The sequence below is a fragment of the Phlebotomus argentipes genome, unplaced genomic scaffold (assembly GCF_947086385.1).
Source record: "Phlebotomus argentipes unplaced genomic scaffold, Phlebotomus argentipes genome assembly contig_33, whole genome shotgun sequence".
Classification (NCBI taxonomy): Eukaryota; Metazoa; Arthropoda; class Insecta; order Diptera; family Psychodidae; genus Phlebotomus; species Phlebotomus argentipes.
This window is the reverse complement of record NW_026776167.1, coordinates 664,734-690,234: the sequence shown is the minus strand read 5'-3', so window position 1 is coordinate 690,234 and position 25,501 is coordinate 664,734. Positions and strand designations below refer to the sequence as shown.

At 37.5% G+C, this 25,501-nt stretch overlaps 1 protein-coding gene across 1 annotated transcript in view; it reads right to left on the bottom strand.

Moving 5' to 3' along the window:
• Positions 1–25,501, bottom strand: part of LOC132256898 (leucine-rich repeat-containing protein 24-like) — a 59,779-nt gene that overhangs the window by 6,809 nt on the left and 27,469 nt on the right. The window contains exons 2-3 of the mRNA XM_059753493.1: positions 21,335–21,545; positions 11,036–11,119 (exon numbers count right to left, since the gene is read on the bottom strand). The gene's annotated coding sequence lies outside the window, so the exon portion shown is untranslated. The remainder of the gene's footprint in view (positions 1–11,035; positions 11,120–21,334; positions 21,546–25,501) is intronic.

Below are 25,501 nucleotides of genomic sequence, written 5' to 3'. Positions count from 1 at the left end.
TGATTATGTCCTCTCACAGCGAGGGTTTAACTGTGTGCGAGAGCGAGACGGCCTAATTCGGGCTGTTTGGTAAAACCAAAAATAATAAACTAAAAGCTCTTGTGCCTCTACTAAAATATTCTCATGTTGTTGATGAGAGTGAAAAACCATTGGAATTATAAAACACACAAATGAGGGATATTTAAATTAAAACAGTATATAGAGCTCAATGGGAGCAGAAAATTTATTGGTAATTTTCCCGTGTGTTGAAAAAAAAACCACTTTTCACATAAAAAATGTTTAAAGATTTGTCATTTTTCTACCACAAATTTGGGTAATATTTTCAATATAGCAATTATTTGAGCAAAGATGAGTGTTGTTATTTTAAAATATTTGACAGATGAAATTTTAAAATAATATAATAAAATCACCTAAAATATCTGAATGTAAGAAAATTAAGGCTTTTCATTCTCTAATTGATGTTAATGGAAATTCTGGAAAACGATCATATATGATCAATTCAGAGGACATGAATAAAATCCTCTATGAGTGGTCTAATTAATTTCATTTCAATGAAGACAATAGAGACTTCTTGCGCCGGAATATGTACAAATTCAGTGAGAAACCTTTCCCACAGTGCCGAGAATTCATATTTAGTTCCCTCGGGATATGCTCAGTACTGGGCATAAAATGGACCACCAACTTTTTGGTATGCGGCGTGATTTTTTCTCCCTGACGATATGGCGGACAAGGGGTACCTGAGATGACGGTTAAATAGTTAATCTCAACACGGGGAGGAAATCCGGTTTTTCGGGGTGAGACATTGGAGGGGGGGCGAAGGATGGAATGCCCAGGTAACATAGAAACTCTTGCCGATGCTTAGAGGGAATTTATATGGTGTGTTTGGGCCTCTCCTGGTTTTGAAAGCTTTGTGGTGTATGTAAAATGGTATGTAGCACAGCTCATTTGCATATTAAAACCCGTCTCCTATCCATTCCGATTTTGTACAGCATTTCTCTGAATTTGTTGCTACGGCATTGTTGCATATATGTATATATATATATATATATAAAGTGTTGCGAGCCATGCAATTCAGCCGCTGTGGAACTTACACATCATCGCCAGATACAAGATGATGTAATTAAAACTATGCCAAACAGAGCAAGTACTAATTATGTAAACATACACGTTCATTCTCCGGCCACTATTTCCTCAGACAAACCACCTCAAATGCACTCAAATGATCAATAAAACATACAAAGTCTTTAAAGCACCAACATATAGGCTCGTGGTGTTAAACAATGGGTCAAGGAAATTGACATTAGGAGCATAGATGATAATTTTCCGTATTGTCAACTTCGGAGTGAAGACATGAGGGAAAATACGAAAGAAAATAACTTTCTTTTCTCATTCAGACTCTCTTTCTTAATTTGCATTCTTCAGCAACTAATTGATAAATAATTTATGGGTCGCCCATGTTCTGAAAGTTTTCACGAGTAAATTACCTCAATTGAAAGCTTTCATTTTCCCCATTTTCCCCAATGCTCTTGATAAAAGCTCCAATTTGAACTGTGAAGGAAATAAAACTTGTCAAGAGACAGTATAATTCAATAAAAAAAATGTCTCTTCATCTCTAACTTTGTGTTCAAAGAGCAGAAAAAGAAAGAAACAATTGTGAAATGCGAATAAGAAAGGGGTGAATATCTAATAAAGTTTGCAGTATTAAAATCTGCTCTTTGCATATGATATTTAAACTCAAATTAAATATCCAAGAATATTTCATTCGCATAATGCAAATGAGCTTTCTCACCATGAGTTTATTGTATGTCAAATAAAACACGTAACGCGTCAATTTTGTATAAACATGAGCAATAAAAAAAATGATACGCAATTTACATTAATTAACAAATATGAAACGTTAGTGGCAAAATAAAATTGTTTTTTTGCCATTTAAAAACCCCCCGAAATCCATTTTATGTAAATTGTTTTCCACTCAGTGGATTCTCAAGGTTTTCCCCTCTGCCTGGCCCCAAAATGATAGTTTGAGTGAAAAGTTTGTTGCGAACTTTCATCAAAAGCCACGAGTAATTTATTGTAAAATTGCAGTTCTATAAAGAAAATTATTTTCATCAAATTTCTATATATTTCTCCTCTTCCTCTACTTTCTGCATGAACGAAAGTTTTTCAACTATCAATTTAAGGTTTTGAAAACTTGCCCATCAAGACACAAATTTCATCCTCCATTGAAAGACATTCAAAGCCAGGAATTTTTTCACAAAGTCTCGAATATTTTGCTCTTTTCGCAATTCTCTGTAGAAGTGGAATATAATATGCGCTACAAATTTCCAGGAACCAACTTGCATGAATAATTGAGAATAAAATAATTACTCCATCATCTGTTGAATTTATCTATTTGCCCAGCGAACCATGTTAATAATTCACAGCTAAATGCCCAAAGCGAGCAAACATTCAAATTTTCCAGCAAATTTTACGAAGTAATTCAGTATTGAAATTGTGGCTATCATTCATATGTAGAGAATTTATTATTACTGAGTGATTTTGTCATTTGCAAGGCATCTGTCAAATGTACAAGTCGAATTTGGGTTATGCCACTTTCGCCCACAATTATCGTTAATCTCTGGCGCGGGCATTATTGGAAATGTGTGGATGGTTGTTACGCGGATGACGAAAGCTGACTCCTGAAACTGTTTCTGCTCCTCATTTCTGTCTTAGTGATTTAGAGTAGATCAAATTATGAGAATTCATTCTGGAAATACGGCAGTGAACCTGCAAAGTAATCACATTCTAAAAAGTTTCATATGATTTCAAAAATATACATGTATTTCTGCAGCTTCTCTTTTTTTTTATTGAAAAAGTTGAGTTTATAAAGCCATATAATTGAGCAAATGTACGAAATTCAATAGTCAATATAGACTTTTCCAAGAAAGATTTGGACTTTTTCATTACGAAGATAAATTTATTCTGCCGGCGGAGTGAGGGTGAGATGGGTTTTCCAGAGTTATGCAAAGTTTCCCAATTGAGGTGATGAAAGACACAAAAAGCAGGGTAAGCACAAAATCCTTTAGGGATTCATTCTTAAGCTCCTCCAAATCTGCCTCTATATTTATGGACAAAATATTAAAGGATGATGCCGATGAGTCCCTTTGCAGAGATGCCTGAAAAATTCTCAAATCATGTCACTGTAAATGTTCGTCATCAATAGGTGATTTTAGAATGTGAATTTATATGAGTTTGCTCGTCCTCGGCAACGAAGGGGGAATTTGTCTTCCTAAATGGTCTCTGTGGGAGATTGTCTCGTCCCCACTTGTACGAGAAGAAGGGTTTTTCCCTCTTAAGCACCCTTCTTGATCTCTTCTTTCATCCCACACGGGCATAATAGAATATAGGCTCATAAAATGTAGAGTGGAATAAATTCCACACACCCAAGAGAGATTTTTTGCGACCATTGTGTCTAGTTTGAAGGGATTCAGAGAGTGGGGGGCGCACACAAAAAACCACACACAATTCCATGGAAAAAATATGGTTTTCCAACCGACCATTCCTCTCCCGGAAAATGTGACTAAATTGGCCGGACGATGGTTTTTTCTACACTTCTCTCGCAGTCATGCAGATATGGAGCTTCGCCCATGCTTTTGGGGCGCACAGCCGGTCGGTGGCGAAATTTGCTTAGGTGCGTGTGTGTGCGTGAATAAAAATCAGTTTAGCATGAGATGAAAAATCCCCAGCATAGGAAAATATGGTAATATTGCGTTTTTATTCACAACGCACAATAATTTATGTTACGATATTTTTTATATTAGATATTTCCCTCTTATGTGTCACCATATAAATATTTTTGTCATCACCAGCCGTATCTGGTGGGAAGGATATGTTCGGAGAAGGAGTTCCAGTGAAGTGGTGTCAAAAGACACATAAAATGCTTACAATATGCTATAGAGACGTTAAGTGGGTGATCAATTTTATTTGCATACGCTTTCTCAATCAGGGATCAAAAGCATTTCAAGGAAATACTTTTCATTTCAGTATAGTAGATAAGTCGTATATTCTCATAGGTAAAATTAAATGGGTTTTTCCCCATGAAAAACTACCATGTATAGTCATAAATCATCACGTAGCTGGCGACGATGAATCTTTAGTTTTTACAGCTGTGGTCATCTATCACTGGAAATTTTATATCACAATTTTGGCAACATCTACCGAAATGGTATATAGTTTATTATGTTATCCAGGAAGTGCAGTCATTTCATCTTCATATGATGTCACGTATATTAAATATTATTGCATCTACTTGTGAGTATCTTTTGACTTTCATAATACATTGTGATACGAATCATCGGGTTTTGGTGTGTCGCATTGACGACATGCGAGCGTACATGGCAATTCTCTCTCAGTCTGGAAGTTATTCCATCTGTTGCTATGAAGGAAAATTCACGTTAAGCATCTGCTGCAGTTGCCATTACAGTTGTATACAGCCAAGAAGCTGAGATCCCCTTTCCCAGCCAACACTCAAGTTCACACAGACTTCCATCATCATCATCATCATCATCAACATCGGCGTCCCTTGCCCAGCCCATCCTAGCATTATCCATTTATTATTTATACGTTGTATTTATTCAAGCTTCCCCCACACGCACAAGCCAATTCCCATTCATCCCCAGCGCTTTTCCGCTCACCACGACAATTTCCCGTTGTGCGTCTATGTGTGTGTGAAAATCGATGGGAGTATTGTAAGAAAAGTGAGTGGAACGAAACACCACAATCGCATTTTCGATTTTGTCAGCGGCGGAAGTTGATGGCGCTGAAGTACATCCCTAAATGATTACGGTGAATGGAATTATTAACCTTCAATCTTCTCTCATGCGCTGGAACAGTTTTAGCTTTAAACATTCTCCACAGGATAATAGGACCATCATCTGGCGACACTTTTAGCTAACGTTTTCCAGACGCTATATAGCAAAAAAAAGTCCATAACCGAAAGCTCTCTTCTCTCCTATCACTCTTAAAACACCCACACTGACAAACAAATACCGCCTCTCGCATCGTCTTGAGTATCGCCATTGAAATATAGAGGAAAATTCATAAATTTTGACTGAAAATTAATATTTCATCATGGAATATTTAATAATGGAAATTACAAGAGAAAATGCTCTTTCTCTCTGGTTGAGATCATTTTGACTTCGTCATTTGTAAATTGGGGAAAATTCGTCATTATGTCTCTTTGATGGAATAAAATCTTATATGCTAAAATGCTCTTTGCAAGCATTACATTTGAGACTTTTTATTCTTGTTCTGTTTACAGTTCGCCACAGACACAAGCACAGTAATTTCAGAGATCATGGTTCATAGAGGAAGTACTTCTGAAAAAACTATCAAATATTTAACAAGGAAATTTTGAAAATTACCCTTTCTTTAATTAACCAATTAATTGAGTCTTGAGTTGAGTAATTAATTCCATAAATAGGCATCAAATTATACTAAATTATTTAAACATTCTTTAAGTTTTTCTTTCTTTTCTTTGAAAAAGTAACGTAATTCGTTTGTCGGTGCCTGCGACAGTTGAAAAAGTGCATATTATTTCAACAATAATTAATAATTAGCATTCTTTCTTGGGTGGTAAAGCACACATATTGGCAAGCGCCGAGGAAAGCTGTCATTGGCATTCGGGCACATCTGTGTATGTTATTAGTTTTTTACCCGCTGCAAAACTGGAGACAATAGTGCACAAAAATGCAGGCTGTGAATTACAATGGATGAAAAAATAATTATCCGCACGGGCCAAGGGTACAATATGGAACTCTTAATTAGTTTCACACGTATAATTAATTAGTCTTTTTTACGGTCTCTCGCGACTGGCTGAAATTTTTGCCACACACCGAACAGATGAGAATCATTTGGGAAATTCTTTATGTCCTCCTCGCTCGTTAAGCGTTCGCTATCTGTCTCTCCTGATGGTGCAATCATCGCTAAATTGGGAGGATGAAATTTATTTTTGTCCGCGCTTTAAGCCCTTCTCAGCGAATTATTTGCATAATCTCACAGCGATAAGCGACATAAACAGTTTTGACGAGAGTGTACAAAATGGTCCAGAATGACGGATTTCATTGGCGTGGCTGTGCTCAAAAATCAATTATAAATATTTCAGAATTTGCGGAAGCTTGTTAATTAAGAATAAAGTGAAAAATATGACAGTTTAGAAAATTTACTTCATTAAAAGTTTCCCAATTTTCTGCTATGGCGACGCAAAGTAACTCGCGGTGGGAAACATTCCGCTCAACGGAGCATCGCTACAACTTGGTTTGTAGTTGGCTGTACACGTCTTATCTGTAGAGAATCATAACTTAGAAATTCTCAATACATCTCGAATGCGATGGCAAACGTGAAAGATTCCCATCGGTGAATCTCTTTCGTCAGATAGACGATAATTAGTTTCCATCCTTCACACCAAATATACAATATTCCAAGCCATACTTCATGACAAGCACTTCAGTATGTCGCCAACAGGGAACTTTCTCAGGCGAACAGATTTTCAGATGAGTAAAGTGAGATTGAACATGATTTCTGGTTTGTGATTTGAAAACTAAAAAGACATTAGAAGTTTTCCTCAGACTTCCAGCCAATTTCAAACGTGTTATTCGTGCGTGAGAAATTGGAACGATTAATTTGGATTTAGAATAATTTTCATCACGACACGATTTATTTGATATGTTATGGAATGGTTGAATTTACATATCAAACATACATATTGAACACAAAAAAGATATTTTTTTTAATAAATTGAAATAAAATAAATTATGCATTATATGCCCAAAAGCAGTATGCTCTTTTTATGTTTTTTTGTTTATTGACTGGGAATTATAGAAAATAAAAATAATTGCGATAACTGAAATAAAATATTCAGGAAAAAAACTACTAGACTTTATATAATTGATTTTGTGAATCTCCAAAACGTATGCAGAATGTTTACAACATTGTTTATTTAGACTTGGACATGAAATACATAATTCATACATTCAAAACACATGCTAATTTCAGAACAAAGTTCAGAATATCGAGAGGAGTTCTAAAAATTTGATACAGTGTGCTACTTGGGTATGAAAAACAGCACTTGCAGCCTGAACTTTTCCAGTAGAGGATTTGAACATAAGCTTAAGGAAATCCCTTTACTCTTCACTGAAAGCGCTTGTCAGCGCCAAAATGGAAAAACTGTTTATTTAGCCTCTGTGGAATATTTTAACATTATACAAAACTGTGTAATATTTACATTCTCCTTGGGATATTTGCGAATTTTCTGCGGCACATGCATGGAGACTTCATCGTAATTTAAGGGTGTTTGTCGTATTTTTGTGTATAAATTCAAATGTGTGCTTTTGAAGCTCATTATATGCAAATAAACATGTAAACAAACATCCCGCACTGAAAAATCCCACAATGCTGTAAGCTTTTTGTCACTGTCCGTCTCAGCGTGTGTCGGTCTGTCGGAAAAAGCACACTGCGGCCTAGATGGGTGGCTGCCCCCTCTTCCGGGGCGTGGAACTGTCATGAGAGTCAAAAAATAAACAAATATGCCCAATATCGATAGTAAACAGGCAGGAAAGGGGAGTGTGTTGGCTATGGCGTGAAGGCAAACAGGGACTTTTTTGCAGGCGGATTATCGCATTTGAGCAGTAAAAAATCAGCACATAGATATAATAATAATAATAAACAGCTGCCAGTGGTTTTTTCAATTAATTGTGCGAATTCAATAATGATCTCCTGGCATATCGCGCCATCAGCAGCGCATCTGAGCTCTCAGGCGCGAATGGACGACATACATAGTTTGCGCGCGTTTGCGATGGATGAAAAACCACGAAAAACAATCAGGGTTTGTTGATCGTATCCCATTTCGAGGCTGGTCTGATGTGCCATTGGGAATAAATTAAAGAGGATGAATCATATGATGCTGCTCATGCCCTAGAGCAGCCGCCAACTCTCGAGGGTTTACTTTTCGGCCCTCTAATTAGATTGGAAATTTCCATTTGCGCTACTCGGCAGCACTGTTGCATGCTAGTGCGGCCAACCGCCGCGGGGTTAATGCACAAGGACCATCGATATAATATGCAACTTTCTGGTGGCATCCATGAATGCTTTCCTAATACACTCACCTAATGAATTCGCGCTAAACACCAATTTAATTCAGATGGAGATTTAAGCTCTTTTGCTGAGCAGGGGAAATTAATTGGTGCACAGCTCTGATTAAAGTGATTGACTGTAATGGTTGAAAATTAGTTGAGTAATTTCGGATAATAATGGGAATTTAACAAGGAATTTGAGCATTTACTAACTTTTCCGTCTGTCTACGATTTGGCACTAACACCGGCAATATTTAATTCTTTGTGAAATTTTCCTTAAGACTTTGAAATTTTGTATATTAACTTTAATTTTGGGAAAAATAAAAAATTGTTATGCATTTATTTTTGAATACGCGAATGCAGACATAACGGTCCAATGATCCCGTGGCACATGCAATGGCAATAAAAATTTTCTTGTGCAATTTTCTGCAGATTTTCCAATTGATGCTCTCATGCGATACTTTAGCGAGGGAGTTTTCGAAGCTTTTTCCGGCCACTTTTGCTCGCTTTCTCACCCACTCCTTCCGCCCTTTTGCCATCATTTCTCATATCTCTGGTGGTTGTTCTGCCACCATCTCGAGAATATTGACGGCATCGCAGAAGGTGTGAGAAGATGAAATGTATTCATTTGGAATGCGAGACATGAATTTTCTCCTGGCGCTATTGAAAAATGATTTCGGTTTCACATGTCATCCCGTTGGCCCCACACTCCCCTTCATTCGCATGCTCTGCGACACTCGATGGCGTTCGTTGATGGTTTGAGCGGTGGAGTTCAATTTACGTCGAAATCGCTCGGCGGAGCTTAAAAAAGGTGATCGAGATGGGAGAATGAAAATGTTCCCCTTATCGGCCTCGCGCTTTTTTCGCGATGTTGATCAGTCAAGGAGGTTGGGAAAAAGTCTTCCCATAAAGCAGAAAAAAATGCGTCTGACAGGAAAATTCCACCCAATGGTAAAGCGAAAGTTTTTCCATATGTTTCGTGCGGTGTAAAAATACGCAGAAAAGACGAGATGTGATGCAAAATCAACCTTCCGCTGAGGAGAAGAAGTCAATATAAGTTTGCAAGTCACACATTCTGTCGCTTTCAATTCTAATTTCCCCATCGCCGTGCGAGTACAGAAGATATTCTTTAAAATGTCTCCTCTTTCGTTTGAAGGCAAAGTGTGAGCTTATATCTCTATCTATATGTAGATATTCACAGCTTGACAATATGACAAGGACGTGCCAATGAGGACTTTCTCAGGGAAACACGTCCATTGATATAACAATGAAATGTTTCTATACGATCTGCTCGCAGTCAAATGTTGCGCCATGAAGAGAAGCACTTGAGAATGTCTTCACTTTTAGAAGGGTTGAAAATTTACTTATTATAATTGCTGACTTCAGCAATTTTAGAAAGGCATGTTAATCAGAGTGTTCTTATAATATTTTTCCAGACATCGATTGTTATTTTACGCTTTTATTTATTGTTTTCTTTTAAGTCCTCTAAATTTTCGTAACGTTTTCAAGAAAAACACTAAATTTAAGGCACATATGTATTACAAACCTCTACGCTAATTGCAGACAATAGAATGGAAAAAATCTTTTAACATCTTCTGATGAATTCGAAGATTATCTACTCTTAGATTTTCAATATTTTTAGATTTACTTTCAGATTTAGACGTGCGTAGGTTATGTTTCAAATCCGAGCAACAAATTGAATGAACAAAACTCAGAGAATACACGATCATTTTATACTTGAATGGTTTGCGGGATAAAACATATCTTCAGATTGATTAATTCAGTGTCATTTACTCCCTATGTTAGTCGAATGCCAAGTTATTATTGAATGTTCTCATCAAATTGCATCAGAAGGATTTAACAAATTTTTCACCATTACTCTTCCATTGACATGCGTCATCCCTTCTGAATTGCCGCCCTTTAGGAAAAAAATGAATAATGTATGCAATTTTTCCGCTCAAACTTTTTCCTATGACTACGTATTTGGTGTTCTCTCGTCCTGAAGTGGCTTCACTCTCGAATCCATTCCAATAGGCAGTGAATTTACGCATATTCCACTTGAACACTCACAAATTCACAAAAGGCGCATTGAAATTCAATTCTAACATATTCAAAGTCCAATTTCCACTGGCTTCAATAGCGCCATGGAAAAGAATTGCTTGTGGAGAGGAGAAGAAAAAAACTTTCGCCAAAATGCGAGACTCGTTTTTCTTTCACATGTGTGCGCGGAGAGACGCAGAAGAGATCCCCCACCGACCGCTGGAAAAAAAGAAAAACACGAGATGACACTATGTGAAATTCTACCCTCCATTTTTTACTATACCAACCCTGAAAATTCGCATTCCTGCCAAAGTTTCGAATGTCTTTCGTGTGCGAGAAGAGGCAGAAAAAGTCGATTTGACGGAGGGGATTTTGACGGGGTGTGAGGGATGATTGAAGGTGCGAGAAAAAATTGCATGAAATTTTTTACATTCGCATTTTTCATGGGAAAATAATGTGTATGTGTGTAAAATAATATTCCAATAATGGCAGTAAGATGAAAAGCGCTTGAGAGAAGAGAGACTGTGTGTCGAATGAGAAAATTCAATATTCCTCCATTATATAGAGATTCATTCTGGAGACACACAAGTTAATAAATGTTGAAGTGTCTCAAATGCCGAAGAAGACCATCAATTAAATTTTATCATGACAAAGTGACAGGCCAATTATGGAGGAGAAAGGAGAGAGTAAATTTCATCGTGGCAAATTCGGCGAAAGAAAATGATTCCCTCCTTGCGCGCGTATCATTTTTCACGCGAGCAGAATTTAACTCACGGTGTTCTTTTTTTTTTTAAGAGAAAGCGAACTTGGATCGATGATACCTAAATAATCATAGCGATGGAGTCAGAAAATTGGGGAAATCAATTTAATATGTCACCATAACTCACCTCCACTCTTTGTGAAAATAATCACTCAATAGTCAATTTTGTGACGCTCCATTTGCACTCTTGCTTTTCTAGTAGCTTTCATCTCTGAAATGATTGTAGAATAGTGGAAAATTAATGATAAATCGAGATTATTACATCTAAATTGGTTGAGGCAAAGTATACATTATTTAAATTTGACCAGAAAGTTTCGAAGTGAAAGGAAAGTCTTCCAGTGAATCTTTAAAAGCCACTGCTTGTTTATTCATGTACATAGCTCGACTCTTTGAGGTTTAGAAGGATGGGAACAAAATCAAAATAACACTGTTTTAGACAGTCTGTCGAGGCTTTTAAGAAGCCTTGGTTCATGCACTCAGTATAAAGACTTTCAACGTCGCCTCTGGATGTGAAAGTCTCAGAACAATCCCCGAGGTAAACCACAAAATAAATTCCTTCTAAGAACAAACTCTCCTACTCTTCAACCTAGAGAGAAAATCTATGTCTCTAAAATTGGCATTTCCATATTCCCGTGATTGACAGGCAATCAAATTGGTTTATAAGTTTATACAATATGGAATGTGATGCATATAAGTTTAAAATTAAACAATGAGGAATGTGTATCTGAAATGATTGCAAATATGGCGACATATGTATGCATCGAAATTCGTAATTCCCAGAATCCAATTTCATATATCAAGCGCATGTAGGAAGAAAATTGGCACTCAACATGCAATATTCCGTCAGAAGTATGATAACGTGAGGCTGCAATAAAGGTATTCAATGAAGAGACTAGATAATAGGGAAGATAACAGACAATCATATTGTCCATCTTAGACCGCACTTATAACATTCAGAGATGGAACAACATATGTCTTCATATAACTCATAAGTTATTACTGAACACTGATACAAGGCGATGGGAGGCTTTTTTCCATTAATTTCACATACACTCGTGCTCAAAGTGTATTTTGGATGGTGGAAAAATGTGTGAAAATGTCAGATTAAAATTTCTAGAAATTTCACGGGAAAGATAAAAATATCAACGAAACAGTTCAGTATGAGAGCATGTTCTTCTAGTTGCTTATATTTTTGCTAGAAAAATGAACATACAGATCAGAGTCCATTTTTGACATAAAAAAGGGAAAAATATTCAAAATGTGAAGATTTTTTAAATCATGCAAATATTGCAATCTTTGTAATATTTATTCCTTAAGAAGATTATAGTAATTCCCAATACGAGAGCTTTATTATGGAAGGAAAGATAGAGATCGTCAATGCGTAGTTTGTGATGACAATATTCTCTCTTTGATTTTCATCAGAATGGAAATATATTGCATATTCTGCAAGTGTACTTGAAAGATTGTCAATAATTTACTGGAACTCGGATCTTCTTAAGCACATACATAACCTTGTACGTAACTAACCCGTAAAGTTTCTGTCAACAGTACTTTGATTTCAAAAGCTTTCATCATAGAATTGGCATCTTCCATGATTTGACACACTTACAGAATGATTAATATCATTACTATATGTAATAACATTATATGTTTCAAAACAAAGCCATTAAATGTGTAACAATGCACATGTGGACAATTTTTGCGCGTGACTGTGTAAGAACAAAGGACGCAACATTAGAAATTGTTCAGCCAGTAAGCCTCTAACAAGCACATGACACATATGTGAAATATATCAAATTCCTGCCTCCTAGAAGCTTTCCCTGCCATATATTGAATATGACTGTGTGTGGAGCTTTGTCAGCTCTGCGGCCTGCAACCCATCACCATTCCAGCCATGAGTCCATAGAAAACGCCAGGCGACACACAACTAATACTTGGTGAAAATCTCTGATGTGGTTTATGTGATATAGAAAAGGAAAATAACACCGAAGAAAATTTTCTTCACGGAAAATTGCCAGCAATATTTGTCGGGGCCACAGAACTTGTGTTGTGTAAACAGGCCAAACATTAACTTTTCCATTGGCACGAGTCGTGCAGAAATTGAGGAAGCATTAGTACCGGATATGGTCATTGGTTGAAACATGGAAAGTCATCATTGATGATCATGTTGGGCATATTTTCCTCAGCTCTGTAACGACATCTGAGGTCACGCGATGTATTTATTGGCCAATTAAATTATCTCTGTATCGCACTTCTTCCCCCACATCGGATTTTCCCCAATGCCATGATGTGACGACAGGGGGAAACTTCTTCAACAGCCACCAACTCATGCCATCAAGTAGACAGAGGCAATTTTTCTCTCAGCGCCGAGCAATTCATATGTGGGGACTTTTGGAGTGTTCTCTCCTACTTGAGTTTGTCGTCAATTGGATTTGCGGAGAAGTGGAGGACATTGACGTTGCTAGTTTAGTCATCTCACCTCATTATTACTCAGAGAATATTCTTTGCAGACCACGCTTTAGTGCAGTCTTCCTTTTCTTTTATGTCTTATGAATTTATTGGGCTTCTTTTGTAAACAGGGAAACCTTACTAAAGAAATGTTACCAAATCATCAAGTTTATTGATTTGGTCCTTCAGACATTAATTATAGTTACCATAAAAGCTCAAGTTGAGGCTTTTCTGTACAAGAAAAAGTAACGCATTGGAAATCCTCGGCGAAAATGGTTAGCAAATATACTTGCGTTTGCAGAAGAAAATGTCATTTAATAAATACATATTTACTTTTACTACCCACGTCTAGCTCACTTTCGCCCTCACTTGCGTTGAAGCGCCTTCGCTACTTTTACTCTCGTCCTTGTTGTAGATTACTCCAATTGAGCGATGATAAGAACGGAAGCAAAATTTGCTAGAATCGTAAAAGCTCAACTATGCTGAAAACGAATAACAAAACGATGTTTTCTTTGTAGATTTCTCAACTTCAATTCGCCTTTTTTAACACACAATCATAACGCACTCTGTGCCTTTTTTTCGTTCCGGCGAAATACGAGCAAATTTCGAAGGGCGCCCCAGAGATGAGGGTTTCTGTGAGGCCAAGTCTCGCCTTTCAATACCATTCTCGACATGAAAAGGGTTCCCCGTCGGTTTCAAGTTCAAATAGAAACTTTTATGAGCTTATATTGCATTAGAAATTCACACATGCTGTGAGACGTTCAAAAGCACGCAGTCGGGTTTAACCATTGAGAGAGGAATTTGTACGATATTGTTGGAAACATGGACAAAGAAATCAATTCCGCACTAAACATGTTAGGAGGAATAAAATTCCAGCTCTCACTCTCTCATTTGACTTTCGTCTTGGGGTGCCTTTCTAAAAGGGAAAACTTTAAGGATTGCAAAAGCTACATAAAAAGCACACAGTTTTGTCTCCTTTCTTTAGGCGGGAAATTGAAATAAAAATGAGGAGCAAAATTGATCTTTCTCCGTTCCTTTGGCTGTGCTTCACTCCTCCTGAGAGACCAAAAGGATCATCATGATGACGCTGTAAAGGACAACCCCAATAATCACGGCAATAGTTGGAAGTTAAAGTTGGGCGAAACGAGGAGGATTCTGGTGTGATTTTCACAATGAATTCACACAATGATTATTGCCAAGGGGAGAGAATCTGCCATCCCTTTTTTCGCTCTCCTTTACTCCTTTTTCTTCTATTCCTCAGATTTTCCCATCGTCATCCACCCCAAAACCCACTGGAGAGAGAGATGGCGAGATAGATAAAGAGAGAGAGAGCGAAAGCAAGGAAAACAGTCACAGTGGAATAAGAGTGGATTAGGTCGGTCGCAAAAAAGAAGCTGAAGGAGTGGTGCATTGAAATGCGATGAAATGGAAAATCGACAATAAATTCCCGACTAATTTCCATGAAAGCTTGGAATACTCGACCCCAATAACCGGCTTAATACGATTGAGAAAAGTGAATTTGGTGTGAAAGAAACCACCCTCGGCAATTCCATATCAAAACACACCCCTTTCGACTGTGAAAAATATTCTCACACCGCCAATTTAGTATTATTTTCCCTATAGTTCAGCTAAAGCTATTGTCTGGCTTTTGAGGGAGTTGCAAAGGTGCACGAGAAGCCTTTAATCTGCTTAATACGTGAAATTTCACTGTATGAGAAAACTGTTTGCCACCCACAATTTTCTCAATTGACGGGTATGTTTTTAGCCTTATTAAAATTCGTCGCCTTTTTCCGCGCAATGTTACGCCACGAAAAGACGGGGAATGTATTGTTTGTCGCCATGTCTAACAATTTTTGAATTCTAGGAAAATAAGAAAAAGTCAATACTTATTTTGCAGTAGAAAAACTTTGTCGTTTCAATGAATGAAACATGCAAAAGTTTCAAACTATTTTTCTTTTAGTTTGACGTAATCTTATATCTTATTGATGATTAATTTCCTTCATTTTCAATTTTATTTAATTGCGACATATTGTCGCAAAAGCTGCAGTAACTTTTCTGATCCTATAGAATATAAGTAGAATGTGTATAATGGGTGAGAACATCTTTCTGATTTAGTTGAGGTTACGATTGGTAAGGATACGAAAAGACGTTAAGATTCGGATTTTCGATCAGTTGTATCTTGTCTCTATCATTTGATGCAAGCTTTGCTCTTAGTCTTATTATAAATGCAGAAATAGTCGAAGTCAGACAGCATTGAAACCAGAAAAATTAGCCAAATACAATTGGGTTGCGTGCGTATTTGATGATATTTCGTGATTAGACAAATTAGGTTTGTCCCCCATGTCATCAGTCTGCGAGTTTATATTGTGTGTGTGTGGTGAAGAAAAATCACCCCCCATGCGACGATGAAGAGAGGCAAAAGACAAACAATTGGGGGTGGAGAGATGCAAAAGATAGAGTGCTTTGTCTGATAAATGCACACTGGGGAGCATTACAAGCAAACCCCCCGCACTTGGTTGTATTTAGACGATTCACAAGTAAAATGAGATGAGAAACACAATTTCACCATTTTTGCAATGAATAAATATTTTCTCACGGAGAGAAAGAGAAAGAGTGGTGGAATTTTTTTGTGCTTCCCAATTCATGGCATTTTTAAGAGAACGAGAGTGGCCTGGCAAAAAAGAGAGGGCTCGAAGGAGAAAAGTCTCCAGGGTATGAGAGCAACTGTGGATGTTTTCATATTATTTGAGGACATTCTGGTACAATAAAACCTCTTGGGTAATGTCGCAATGCGGTGCTGAAAAATATTCACAATGTTTCTGAAAAAAAGAAGAAAATAACACACCTCATCACACAAATTTCATGAGGTGCGTTCCATACATTGTTATGGAATCGAGGTTGGCGAACAGCCTCGGCAAGAACTCACCATTCTTCGACGAGCCGAGGGTGATCCATTTGTGTATTAAAATTTATCTAAACTCCCTCACGCTTCATGTGCTACAGGGCCATAAGAATAAATTCTATTATTTCACACACACTCATGGAGAGTGAGAAATTTAATTTGAGAAGCATAAGAAAGCCAAAAGAATTCCTCCACATATTATACTTTCTCCTGAGCTTTGCTGACTCTGCAATGCTCGTTCACGCAAAAACATTTTCTCTCATCTTTATTATTATTATTATTTTCACGCGCAATATTTTACCTTCCTCGTCGTTTTTCCCTCTCTTTTTTAGTATGCGGCTGTTCTTCTTTTTATCTTATCCTCGTCTTTCGCCAATTTTCACACACACACACACACAGTCTTTAAATATTACTCACAATTTTCCCGCGCGCCTGTTTTTTCCTCGTCCCGTCGTGCTCTAATATCCTCAAAATGAAATAAAATGCACACGAAGGGAAATTAAGGGTGGATGAAGGATGTATAATCGTAAAAAATGCCACAGTGTCTTTCTGCGTTGCCAGAGAAATGGAAGGAAAAGGTGGTAAATTTTTAATCATCCACCTCTCACGGAAGCACCATAAAAAGAACACCTCAGGCGTAGACAATGGGAGTGATTAAAATATTTAATTATTCGTGAATTATTAATTTTGTGGTACTTTCGCCACCCATTCTGTCTCCCTTGTCTTTCGCCTTTAATTGACTTTGAGATTTGCTCTGGTTTCCGGATGTAATGTAAGATGCTGAAACCAGGTCCTTTATATCACCCTTTAGAAAGATTGCGAAAGCTTTGCACAGGTCAAGTAGATGTTCATCGCAAAGTGTTTTAGATACTTTTTGTGAAGATTGTGTAATCTGCAATTATTGCACTACTTTTTCAGAAATTTTATGCTTCTTACCTGAATACTTTTCTTATTTACTAAGATAATATATAGAATGTACATGTACAAACAAGCAATCACTGTAAAATGTCGCGCAATAAATAAAATTGAATTACAAAGAACGTGATAAGCGAACGCGTAAGTTCCGAGCTACGTCCAGTTTAATTGGTTTGGGCAACCCTGATTCTCGTACTGACATTTTAGCGAGAAAACCCGGTGAAACGCATCGAGAGAGATAGAAAGCTAAGTATGGAAAATTTTTGGGAGGACGTGCCTGATGCAGACTTAGTTGCTGCATACCAGCAGTCCATAGGCACACAACAAGCGCTACAGCAACGCCAAATCTCGATAGCATGCGTTCAAGGAGTTGGGAGACGTCGTGATCGCCAAATATAGGGAATCGTGATCATCTCTCAGAGCCCGAATTGTCCGTCATCGTCGAGGTGAACAAGGACGTTTGCAGTACCGGTGACTTTGTACATAATGCACTGTTTCACGGACGACTCAGAGGCTTTCTGGCTCGTGTCCATGCCATTCATCAGTTCGCCATTGAGCGCTCCCTCGAGACTCGTAACACTCGTGTCGGTGATCACCGGCATCTGGTGGACTCTCTGGTGGTAATGAATGCAATCTGCGACGCCCCCAAGTGCGTCACCATCGCGAGCAATCTGGACATCACTGGCGCTGATACCTGGTCAAATCCCGAGAACGTTTGCTGATGGCAGAGAGAAAAATTCAACGTAGAATTGGTGATGCAATTCAACCACTTTCACCCTTATTTAAACTTACGCTAACTCCAATGTATTGACAATTGTCTAGAGATGAATCTGTAGATTTATCTCTTGCAATTGCTTGAATATTCGCACCATAGAATCTAAAATCTTTTCCATTGACAACTGACAACTTTGAGGTTTTGTGGTTATGTCCACACACTGAAGTTAGCACACATCCCCGAGTGCATGTATGGTTTATGTCCACGAATATAGAATATTGCCTACTTTGTGGTGGTATGTTATGGTAATTTTTAATTTTAAAATTTGGACCCTTGGGGCCGAAAGTATCTAGGTCCTTAATTGAGCCGGGCTACGCCCAGCTCAATTAACTCCTAAGGTTTTTGTGCTCACGTCTTTCGATATTCATGAATTACACATTTCTTGTGCTAGGTGAGTGGCCAGTTTGTCTTTTAATGTAATGTTGATGTTGAATGAGAGGAAGTGGAGAAACTTTGCCCGCTTTTCTAGCCAACATTCCACTTTTTTATTATATAGTATCTCATTCTTCAAGTGGCCTCTCTCGTTTTTTTTCGTCCCCCCACGACATGCACTCTCCTCAGAGCTTTCGAATGGGGAGAACATAGCAAATTGTGGCGTGTTTTCAACTTCCTTTCGTGACATTCTTTTCATGGGCATTTTACCTGTTGCTCAATTCATAGTGCGACGCTCGGAAGAGGTGTATATAAATGGAGAGTGGTGAAAAAAGTAACTTTTCCGCAATTGTTTTCAAAAAGCTGTCACCGCAAAGAAATTTTCACACCAAAGAGCCGCCCATTGAATTAATAGCAATATCCCAAGCATAAATGATAGAACAAACTTCATATCTATATATTCGTTCGATAATTAGAAAAGTTTTCTCATATCAGTTTTAGATGGGTGCAAAAACTTCCCATTTTCATCGAGTAAACTCATAATCAATTTGTGGTTCTTTGTCTTTTCTCCGCTTGCACTCTCCCTTCCGCTATATACCTTTTTCCCCCAAAGGGATTTTATGGGAAAGTTGAAGCTATTATTGAAGCATATAAGCTGTCAAAATGGATTGTAGAGTGTTATATGAAATTTATGTATGAATTTATTGGCTATACTCTTCGTAATGACTTTAAAACTCTCTCACCAACGTTCTCCTTGCAATGAACACTCATCCCTCTCGAAAGCTCATCGCCCACACGAGGTGCCCTTATACTTTTGAGCTTTCAATGGTGAAACCCTCACACATGAACACTCCTGCCCATCCTCAGTTTTCTTTGATACATCTTCACGTAGATAATAGGGATGGCGGCCCTGAGAAATATTTCACGCGCTTTCAATTTGAGCGCCATAAATCAGATTATGTCAGCAAAATAAAGTAATCTCAGCATTACGAAGGGATAATCTTATCTCTTTTCCCGCCTAGTAGAGCACACAACATCCATATAAAGCTTTTGGCAAATTTCTATACAAACCCACCTTTTCATCGAACATAATTTTTATCAATGATAGGCGTGTGCAAAGTGAGAGAAAATGCGTTGTAAAAAAGCCTACGATGTGGGTTCACGAAGAAAGGGATGAATAAAAAGTGTCGGGAATATATTCAGAAATCTTGCACAGGAAGTTGGTATTTATCTCAGGCTTTTTTCTCGCTTCCTCCGCGTGCCCTGAAAGCTCACGCCCAAGTTTCTCTGCCGTCGTCTCTACAATCTTAAGTTAATTTTCTTTTCTTTCTAATTCTTTTGAGAGAGAAAAAAAAGATGTGTGCAGAAACAAAGAGGAAGACAGGAAAATCTCTTTGTGTGAGTTAAAAAGTGAAAACTTTTCCAAAGTCACGAAATAATTCTCACCCATTTATTATCTTTTCTGTTCTGTCTCAATTTCCCCTGATGTTGTGGAAAAATGCGCACGTGCTTTCCACGAGCAACTTTTAAAAGCTAATAGAATTGTATGTAAAGTGAACCATTAGAAATCTTGTAAATAATTGCACAAACAAAGCGACATTACTTTTTGCGTAGTCATGAGATAGGTCCTTAGAAGTTTGGCTGTGCTATGTTTAATACAGTAATGTTCTTTCTCAGTAATCTTTCTCGCATTGTCTTCTAATGTACATATGCCTTCAATATATTTCTATGGAATTCGGTTCTATTAATGTGTATACTTGAAAATGAATTTTGTGTGCATTTGTGATTATTGTCGAGCAAGAGATTGTGTAGGAGAATTCCTAGAAATCTTAAAAGGGAGCTTTCGTTATTCATACTCCATCATCGAAAATCTCCTCATGGAATGTGCACAAAAATTATATTCTATTTGTTGTGTCATGAATATTGTATGGGCAAATGTTACTTCATGCAGAAAAAGGTTAATTTTGGGCGAGAGTTTCTCATGGGGAGAAAGAGCATGTCTCGATAGTTTAGTAGAAGAGATTGTGAGAGAAAAATCCAGCTTTCGGGGCATTTTGGGGATTTTCGGCGTTCGTAGCTGAAAAATATACAAGTTCCCACTGTACCTTGTATGTTAGACGATGGCCATAGGGGGTGAAAACCCTCACCTTCTGAAAGTAGCGAGGGCCCTTTTCCCATCAAATTCTATTTTTTACAATCCACTCACATACCTTCCGTCTCATGGGAGAGAGATGGTGTTTTCATCTCTCCCTCTAAATTTACAACCCGTGTCAACGATTTTTTCCACCCACCTTTCTTTTACCCGACCATTCTATGTTTCCATTAGAAAGACCCGTGCAAGTGCAAGGGTGGAAATGGCCATAGTTTTTAGTATTTTATTAGTAGTTCACCATACATAGAGTGTCTAACAAGTCCAGTGCATAAGGTGCATTAGCAGAGTGTGGCTAGGAAATAAATTACAATCTTGGCCAATGATAAATTTCAAATTTAATTTCCAACACCCTCTGAGTAATTCTATATAGCATCTCAGCAACGTTCACCAACCTTGTTAATGGAAAAATATTAATTATAATAGCTGAGGAGGCTTGAATTACGCTCTGTGATGGACTGGATAGGTGTGAAATCATTTTCCACACCCATTCCATTGAATATTCCTTTGTTCTCTTGTTCAATCATTCAGGCTAAAGAGACCCATTAATATCCCATAGAGAGAACAGGGCAGTTTCATGATAAGTCAGTCAGTTCTAATAATAATAATCTTAAGTATTTAATTTTATTGTCAATCAATCCCTTGTAAAATTCTTGTTATTAAACTGGCTCAAGGTTTTTTGTACTTCATGGGAAAACCTAGCAAGAAACTGGTACAAAAAGGATATTCAACTTATAATGGAGCGAAGCAGAAGAGGATGAGTTTTGTTGGCGACCACGAAACCATTTTCTTTCTAAAAGGAACTCAATGAGAAACTTTGCCAGAAGAGACTAAACTTTTATACTTTCTTACGTTTCTTACATACCATTTTTCCGTTTTGTCTTCCCTCTTTCTCATCGTCACATTGTCTTCCGCCGCTGATTATTCTTTAATGATAACTTCGCAGAAAATGTGCCTTCATGGGGTCACACTGAAAAGATGTCGGCTTCTGCTCGTTTACACACTTTTAGCGTTGCGGTGTTGCAATTAACACAGGATTGGATTTCAGTTAATTAGAAAAATAAAGTGAAAATTGCCTGCAAAGACAAGAAACGGAAGAAGAATTAAAAATTATGAAGTGTGTTACACCTTGTCAGACTGCATGAAAATGAACTTTATCTTGATTTCTTTTTATCAACATATTCAAATTTATTGAAAAAGATTATTTATGCGTACAATACAAATCACAAGAAAACCCTTTCCTTGGACGAAATTAATATTCTCTCGGCCACATTTGTGCGTATTTATTCAATTAATATTATAATTTTACTTTTCATTTCCTTCACTTCCAGTTTGCCCTCTTGCAGTAAATAATATGTATCGCTATTTTAAGACACGATGCGCGAAAAGAAATTTCAAAGGCAATGTAACATGAACTGATATAAAGTGAGAAGTCTCAAAAGAAAAAAATAGAGAATTTAGAGAAAGAATTCATTATATTATCCTCATTCAAAGAGCAAAGATACCAAATTATTTCAATTATCCAGAGTTTCATTAGGTATCGAGTCTCATAAAAAGACAGAAACGACGGAAGAAAAGGTTAAATGATTTATATAGCAAAGAGAGATCGCAAAGCTTTCTCTGGCAATTTCTGAAGAATTAAGAGATATTTGTGCACCGTGAAATACTTCAAGTGATTTGGGATGATTTACAAAATGCCAGACACTCCCATTGATTGTATTTTAATTAATTGCGCTTCCTCTCACCCAATTCTTGGCGGAAAATTAATCCTTTTCGAACGCTTTTTCGCTATTCTCCATCTATTCCACTCCCCCTCGCATAAATCTCACTGGGCGCAGTTCGTCTTTGAATCCATCGCTGTGCAAAACAGGGTGAAAATTACACAGAGCTTTTACACATACATACATTCAGCAAACATCATTTTCTACGCCATCTCGGCGATTTATAAACGCAACCACTTGTCGCTGAGAAAAATTTATTTTCGAGTGAAATAATTTAGCTATATAGAACCAAATTTCTTTGCTTACAGATTCTTTAAAGGTTTAAATAAAATACGCCTAACAGATCATGATACAACGTTACTTGTTTTAGGTAAAAACAATTCGAAAGCTGTTTCAAATATGCAGATATAAATCTGCATAGTATATTTTGGAAACCGCAAGATGTGTGAATATTCATACACTAAATTCTATTATTATTTTATCTGTTTGACTCAATTTATCATATTATTTCTGTGCTGCTTCATATACTGAGAACTATACATACATATTGCGGACAAAATGTCTCTAGTTCCCACTTCCTCACAAATTTTATGGATTTTCTTAAACAAATTCATCACTTAATATGCAGTTACAGCACAACTTTTAGAAAGAAATGCCCCGAAACTTCTCCAACTATCGCACTAATTTTTGATGTCTTGGGTGTCATGGCAAGTTAACCACAGACCCTTGTTTTCATTCAGCAGTGTGTGGTGTTATTTTCGTCGAGACAGAGATGGTGTACTTTATCAGATTGCAGATGGGAGATAAAGCAGTTCACTCTTGTTCGGACATCTCTCGACGGGTTGATGCTTTGAGATGACCAATAAAAGTTGAGTAGTTCCTTTAACACATTCTCAGATGTTTGTCTGAGCATGAAGTCTTGCGAGAAACCCGCATGGAAACTATAATTTTTGGCCTCTGGCTGCGAAATTAAATTATTTTTGTTTTTCTGTCATCTCCATCAGAGAGCTTTCGATTTGAACTTGAGAGCTTTCCCTTGCCCTGTGTGAATTTGTTTGTTTTCTCATGAGAGGATCGGAAGTTACAGCGGAAGAGGTTGAGTAGGGTGGATAGAAGAGAATCGGGATCACCTATTTTATTTTATATTATTGTGATACGCGATGTTGCTCTTCCGCCCAGTGAAACTCAATGCTGAAGTCCTCAAATTCCGTAAACACCCGCCCCCCGGTGGGCTTTTCTGTTCCCCAACCGCGCACTTGGGCGAGGAGAAAAGTGATGTGTATCTGTAATATATTTTAAAGACAACAGGTGGTAAATGTTAAGTGTCGTGTAATTTTCTCCCTGGAAATTTTCAACCCCTAAAAATACAGAAGTTTACCCGACGCTGGGGGTATTTTCTACCCGCGGTGATGCTCGTGGAGAAGAATGAAATTTTTTCTGCTTCATTTTTCCTCGTCTTTTCTTTTATACGTGCAACACACACACACACAAGCAAAGTATAAGTGTGCTTTCTTACCCAAAAAATGTTTTTTTTTTCTGGAAACTCTGTTTTTCTTGTTATTAAAATTTATAAATCAAATTATGCAGATTCTTTTCCTGTGTGCTGCTCACCATTTCTCTTTCTCTTCCGAGCTTGCAAAGTATTTTATGTGTTCCCAAATAATTTTTCAAAAGGGACTTTTCGTCTCACAGCGGAAAATTTATTTACTGCATCCTATTGAGAGACAGATGGAAAAGGGCCTTCCGGGTGGAGCTTTTTAGCAGTTACATATTTGCCAGAAGAGGCAAAACTTGCTAGGGTATTGTGAAAAGTTTGAAAAGTCAGAGCCGCGAAAGAGTTGCTGATGGTTTATTTCCGGATGATTTGTGGCTGCAGCGCGATTTAACAAAATGTACCTGGAATATTGCCAAAAGTTTCCCTGCGTAATTACAACTTCAACACTGTACATATTGGATCGATAACTTGCACCCCAATTTAGCCGCAACTGTGAACTAAAATTCACGTGGAAGTTGTGCGATTTTGAAATAGACGCTACTCTTGCACTCCTCATTCTCAAAATGATCTATTTCCCACATGGATTTTCCACTCCCACTCCACCACAAAATGCTCACGTTGGTGCAAATTGAAAATTTCTCTCTGACACTCCGTAATAATTGAAATGTGTGTCAAATTCTCGCAAATGTTGGAAATTCTTCCTATCAGAAAACTCCACGTCTAATTTTCACGTAACAGCCTGGAAAATTTATTAATATCTCACTGATGTGCACATGCTGCACAATCATCCCGTACCTCATCGTGTACATGCAGGCTGTTTTTATAGACATATATCAATCACAGCTATGCTTCTAGGCTTTATGTAGTCCACCTGCCAAACCATTTTCACCCTCTACTTTAATTGTTGCTCTATTACATTTTGCAACTCATCGTCTCTAATTATTTTGCAATAAGCAGTTTTTATATTCCATAATCTGTCAATTAGGCAATAATGAAAATTGGGAGCAAGGAAATTGTGATTGTGGCTTATCATTATTGAGTAGTGGTATGTCTCTTGCTTGATGTAATGGTTGGGAAACAATTATCCATATGCTAGGTTTGAAGTTGTGGTGTAATAGAGAATAACTCGACCGAATACATTATCTTCAATCAAAGAAACCAATTAAACGTAATTTTACGTACATATGGATCGATAGAATGCCATGATTCAGTCTGCAACTGATGATTGGCGAGTGTTTACATAGGTAATGTTAATTCTTGTAGTTCCTTCATGTTCTGGATAAATTGTTGGGTTATTTGAACTCTGTCAAGAATCTGTGCAAATTCCAAACTAAAATAATGAAATCATGTAATTTTATGACGCCTTATGAGACTAGGTGGTCGTACTATGAATCCTCTGTGGTTCAAATTGACTTTAAGTGGTCACTTTATACAACGCCTGCGGTGAAGATACAGCTATATTGGCAAAATGTGCAGCGGATCTCAATCAGGAAGAACATGATCAGTAAAGCACATGTGGGTGTCAATAGAAATGCTATTTCTGTGGTGGTTTTGCCTCACGAATTAAGGGTGTGAGGCAAACGTTAACACTGGAGTGTTTCACAAGGTAACCACTCTCTTCTTGTATTGATTACTCGATAACATTCTCGAGGATGTTCTTGGTGAGTGATGTGATACACTAATGCCCTCAATATCTTGGAAAGTTTCACCATAATGATCAATTTTTCTTTTCCGATGTGTCATGTCTAAATTGCTGTCTCTGCACTTTGTGAGAGTATTTGGCGGTGGTGATTTTTTCTGACACTGAGAAATAGGT